Below are 5,979 nucleotides of genomic sequence, written 5' to 3' on the forward strand. Positions count from 1 at the left end.
TTCACTCTTGTTCACAAAACACATCACTCTTATTTTGATTTTACTTCACTCTTGTTTACAAAACACATCACTCTTATTAGGATTTTACTTCACCGTTGATTACAAAACACATCACTCTTACCATGATTTTACTTCACTGTTGTTTACAAAACACGTCACTATTATTCTGATTTTACATCACTCTTGTTCACAAAACACATCACTCTTATTCTGATTTGACTTCAATCTTGTTCAATAAACACATCACTCTTATTCTGAATTTACTTCACTCTTGTTCACAAAACACATCACTCTTATTCTGATTTTACTTCACTCTTGTTCACAAACACATCACTCTTATTCTGATTTTACTTCACTCTTGTGCACAAAACATATCACTCTTATTCTGATTTTACTTCACTCTTGTTTACAAAACACATCACTCTTATTTGATTTTACTTCACTCTTGTTTACAAAACACATCACTCTTATTATGATTTTACTTCACTGTTGATTACAAAACACATTGCTCTTAGCATGATTTTACTTCACTGTTGTTTACAAAACACGTCACTATTATTCTGATTTACATCACTCTTGTTCACAAAACACATCACTCTTATTCTGATTTTATTTCAATCTTGTTCACAAAACACATCACTCTTACTCTGATTTTACTTCACTCTTGTTTACAAAACACATCACTATTATTCTGATTTGTTTCACTCTTGTTTACAAAACACATCACTCTTATTTTGATTTTACTTCACTCTTGTTTACAACATACATCAATCTTATTATGATTTTACTTCACCGTTGATGTAATACCCGTTTTTTTAAATCTCTTTTAAGTTAAGTTTTTTTGTTTTAAGAAGGAGCGAGTGATTGACCTTGAATAAAATACCGTGTTGTTTCGATTGGTGGTGAATGAAAATAGTAAATGCTGGAATTGTTGTTGATTAATTGTGTGGTGTAAACTGTCGACGAGATTGACGCGAGAATCGTCGATGGGGAAAATTTGGGCGTTTGTTTACAATGTACTTGGAATAACACCAAAGTACTAAAATAATAAAACACCACAATTTAATCAATGTACTAAAATTATATATATATTTGGGCCTATCACTTTTGTCTATTTATTTTCTTTTAGCCCATTTATCCTTATTCAATTGGGCCACTTTTAATATAACCATTTATTATAATCCCTATTGAGTTCCTGCAGCCAACATAAATCCCTTCTTCTAAACCCACGTTTTTTTTTCCCATCAATATCCCCACCCACAATTTCTCTCCAACAAACAAATCTAATCTCTGCATTATATATCTCTCCCCACAACTGCATCTTTTATCAGCGGCGTTTCATAATTTCAGCACAGTTTCTTCCCTTCCAATCAAAGGTAAACTCCCTTTGATTCCACGAATACGAAACCTTCCCATTTTGATTCTGTAGCCAATTCCGTGGTATTGCAGTTTGAAACCAAGGAGAGCTGTGATTTCAATTTCCCTTGTTTGCTAGTAAACTTTGTCTTCCTTGAGGTATATCCATACATCTAAGCTCTCTGCATTCCATTCCATGATTTAGTTCACATATTCACTGTAATTCTCTTGAAACTTGTTGAATGATGATACTCTCTCCTAAAGCTTCGATCTTTAATGCTTGGAAGATGTTTTTTTTTGTTTCTATGCAATTTCAATTCCTAAAATTCCCTTTTCTGCCTAAAATTATTTGAATCGAACAGAAAAAAAATGAAACAAAAGGTTTAAAATTTGGGGAAAGGGGGGAAGAGAGATGACCGGGGTACAAAATTGTTGCTTCGGCGAAGTAATTTTGAGAGCGAGCTTGATGTTTTGATGGTTTACGGAAGAAAGACAACAGGAGATAGAGGGAGGGATGAAGAGCAGAGAGGGATTCGAAGAATTTGAGAGAGAGAGACGAGAGTTTTTTTTTCAAAATTGAGTGAAGGACGCTGGGAGCTTAATAAAATTCGAAGTGTTCCTTTTAGAAAAAAAAAGAGGATTTTTGTTGGGTAAGGAGGGTATACGTGGAGTGATAAGGAGGCTGGGCCACTCTTGTTTTGGACTAGTGGGTTTGAATAGAGAAAGATGAATTAGTTTGGGTAGGGAGTATACATGCTACTGACTCTCTTGTCTTTTTCTCTTTTTTTTTCTTTTATGGTTTGAGTACTATTAATTATATTATATTATGGGGTCAAGTAGCTTTAGTGTATAATAGTTCTAAGGTAGGGAATTGATATTAATGTTTTGTGAATGTAGTACGTACGTGTGTTAAGATGGAATATTTCTTTTTATTCTTTGAATGAAGAGTTTGTTTTGTTGTCCCCTTCAAGAACGACGTTGGGTTGGGAGTATATGAATAAATAGTTATTTAATTGGTATGTTTCTTATGCTGCAGCAGACTAGCAGAGTATAATGTTAATTTGTTAATCATGTCTTTAGGTGTGTTGATGGACAGATTTATTGGTACAGTGTTGGGTTAGATCAAGTGCTACTGTGATTATTACTTTAATTAAAAATTTACATATACTTTGCTTAGTTACAGGACAGATTATTTATTGTTGGCAGATGACTTAAGTGATATTATGAGCCATAAAATACGAGGACTTTATTTGTGTTGACCAAGAAATGATGGGAGAATAAATTGAGCACACACTTAGGATGCATGCATTGTTAAATTTATTATTTTGCAAAGTCTAATTTTGCATATCATGATATGTCAAAAAGGGTGAACTTGTGCACGTTGTTGCGGTTGGAACAAGAAAGTGTTGAGGAGTTAAGCATTTGAGGTGGGCTTTCTTTTTAAATGAGGACTATGTCCTAAATACTTTTTATGTGAAAGGAGGTGGAAAGTGTTTGTCTTGCCATGTTTTGTATTTGAATGAACCTATCTGAAGTGGCTATGCCATGTATGTTTAATCGAATTCGGGTCCCAGTAGGGCTGCAAACCCTGCTCGGACTAGTGTACACCCCGTAGATCGTGTGCTATCTCTTTGGAGTTGGCCGGTCAAGTGACTTGGTTCGTGGCCACGTTCCTTGTCATGTATGTTCAGATATGGTGATGGTGAATGTGGATGGAAAATGGTTGGCCAACCGAACTTGTGAAATAAATGTTTTTGTGTACTTGGGTTCTTTTAATTAAAACCCCCAAGGTCACTTGTTTATGGCTTGACAAACTATGTTTTGGCATGTGTCCACTGAGTGCATCAAGTACTCAGCCCTGCATATTATTTTTCTTAATGTGCAGATTGAGCGGCGATGGACGTGGAGGATGTTGAGCAGAGTTCATGGATCGTTTGTCATGATTAATAATTGTTGGATTCGTCGTGTCTTCATACTCAGCATTTTCCGTGTCTTGAACGCTTCCGCTAAGAGTCCTTTTCTTAGAATTGTTTATCCGTGGAGAGTCTAACTCGTTGGCAAATTGTTTTTGTCCATTCTTTATTTACTTAGAGTTGGTATTATTGTTAGGAAATTATTATGACGTTTTCAAGGTTAATTCAGTTATTAAATTTTTGGTCAGATGTGTATGTTTTCCCCCTTTCTTCCCCGTTTCTTTAATCATCCCCTAGTCGCGATCAACCGTGTTTTCTATCCTTAGAAAAGGCGGGCGTGACAGAGTGGTATCAGAGCAACTTTCTTTTCGCTCTGGACCCAAGAGTCTTCTTTCCTTGTTGATCTAGATTAGTATCCCTAGATCAAAAAAAAATAAAAAAAAATTAATTTAAAAGTGTCAAAGGCTCAACATCCGACCATCGCGCTCAACCTGAAAAGAGGTAACCAAAATTTTTGTAAGAGGTTTTGAGGTAAATATTTTGGGAATGGAAATGATTAGTTATTCATGGTGGAATTTGATGTGGCGGAAAAAAATTTATGTTGTGGAAACTTGTGAATATTTTTGGAAATATGTGAACTTTAAGTGAAAGCATGCTAGTTCTTTTCCTATTGAGATTTTGAGGAACATGATGTTGTTATGTGTTGTGACGTCTAGTGATAATTGATTGTGTATGCTCGATTATGTGGCCTTTACACGATGATTTGAGTCATGACTTGTACATATTGAAATATGATATTATGAATTCCTTGTGTGATTGCGGACTGTTTGGGGATGAACGTTAGACCTTACATTATCGATTCTAATTGTATGTAGCAACTCAATTATTGCTTCTCTAAGCAAACTAAATGAACGTGCAACAACGAACCACAGTAAAACTCTAATACCGAAAGGATAAAAGAAAAATAATAAGTATAAATGTTCGGAAAGTGTGAATGGAAGTTTGAGTGATGATAGTTGGTGTTACATGCGCATACGTAGCTTGATTTTGTATACGTATTCTATAATCGTTATATATGAAAGGTTGCGTGAGAAGTCTTGATACGATAATGTAGTGATAAATAATTGGAGCGACCATATTAATCTATGCGTTTTGAATCAGAATGCCACCGAGACGTGGACGTAGACCTGGGCGTGGACGTGGAGATGAGGACCCTGTGGACCCTCAGAATGTCGAGGGAGAGCAAACCACCACCACCACCACCGCCTCCACCACCACCACCACCCCCGCCTCAACCCAAACAATACATTGATACCTTTTTGAGGCAAAAACCCCCACAGTTTGATGGACTGGGAGAGCCGTCTAAGGCAGAGACCTGGATACGCACCCTCGAGCGCATATTTGATTTTATGGAGTGCACCGACAAGGAACGCCTTGCTTGTGTGACTTTTCAATTAACGGGGCCCGCAGATTTTTGGTGGGATACAAAGCTAAGGACCATGAACCCTTAACGCCGTGAAGCGCTTACTTGGGAGATATTCAAGGAAGAGGTGTACAATAAGTACGTTCCCATGAGCTATAGACGAGCAAAGATAGTTGAATTCCATACTTTGAAGCAAGGGAATATGACGGTGACGGAGTACGACCGTGCATTGTGTGAAATGACTCGATATGCTCCCGAGTTGGTGGACACAGATGAGAAAATGGTAGAAAAGTTTCGTGCTGGTCTCAAGCACGAAATAAGAGTAGCAGTGGCAAGTCGCAGGGGACTTTCGTATTCTGAGATTTTGGCTTGTGCATTAGATGTGGAAGAAGCGTTGCCTAAGGAGATGACAGTAGCAAATACTACACCAGTGCCACTTCAACAACATAATTTCAGAGATAAGAGGAAATGGGATGGAGATCGGACCCCATATGATAACAAGAGGCAACAACCCGTCAGAAACCCACCGCAGTACGGAGGTATGCAGAGTGCTCCCTATCAGAGGGGTGACTTTCGGCCTAGAGCCCCCCAGTGTGCTAAGTGCTTTAAGAACCATTTTGGGGAGTGCAGAGAAAAGAGCAATAAATGTTACACTTGTGGTGGAAACGGCCACTTCTCAAGAGAATGCCCGAGTAAGATTATGGGGATGGGAGTAGGACAGAACAATCAAGGGTTCCGTCCGCAAGTGCGGGCACTACAAGCCGAACCGAGGGGATACTTACCCGCACCACAGCAGCACCAGCAGCAGCAACGTCGTCAAGGACTTCCCACTCAGGCAAGGGCATATGCTTTAAAAGGGAAACAGCCGACGAACCAGCAAGGGAATCAAGAGCAAGGAAACTTGGCAGGTATGGGCACGCTCCTCGACATGCCTATTATTGTTTTGTTTGATACGGGTGCATCACATTCTTTTATATCAGCATCATGTGTGAAAACTTTAGAACTGCCTGTCAATAGAACTGAATAGAGAATGAGTGTGACTTCACCCGTAGGAGGAACTATAGATATTTCACAAATTTGCTCGAATGTAGAATTTACTATGGGAGAACTTAAGCTAGTTGCACACAAATTACAAGTTATGTCGATGGGGAGTGTAGATATAATTTTGGGAATGGATTGGTTGGCCGAGAATCATGTTACCATTCGCTGTAAAGAGAGAGAGGTCTCTTTTCAAACCCCGGGAAATGAGCCGACTGTATTTTACGGGATTTCTTTGAACCGACGCAA

General features: G+C 38.3%; 1 long non-coding RNA gene across 1 annotated transcript; it reads left to right on the top strand.

Moving 5' to 3' along the window:
- Positions 1-1,290: 1,290 nt before the first annotated feature.
- Positions 1,291-3,292, top strand: LOC121789834. The gene is made up of 4 exons (XR_006048156.1): positions 1,291-1,376; positions 1,450-1,515; positions 2,722-2,783; positions 3,242-3,292. It is a non-coding gene; the product is annotated as an uncharacterized LOC121789834 (long non-coding RNA).
- Positions 3,293-5,979: the final 2,687 nt, after the last annotated feature.

Source organism: Salvia splendens, unplaced genomic scaffold, assembly GCF_004379255.2.
Source record: "Salvia splendens isolate huo1 unplaced genomic scaffold, SspV2 ctg351, whole genome shotgun sequence".
In the NCBI taxonomy this organism is placed as follows: domain Eukaryota; kingdom Viridiplantae; phylum Streptophyta; class Magnoliopsida; order Lamiales; family Lamiaceae; genus Salvia; species Salvia splendens.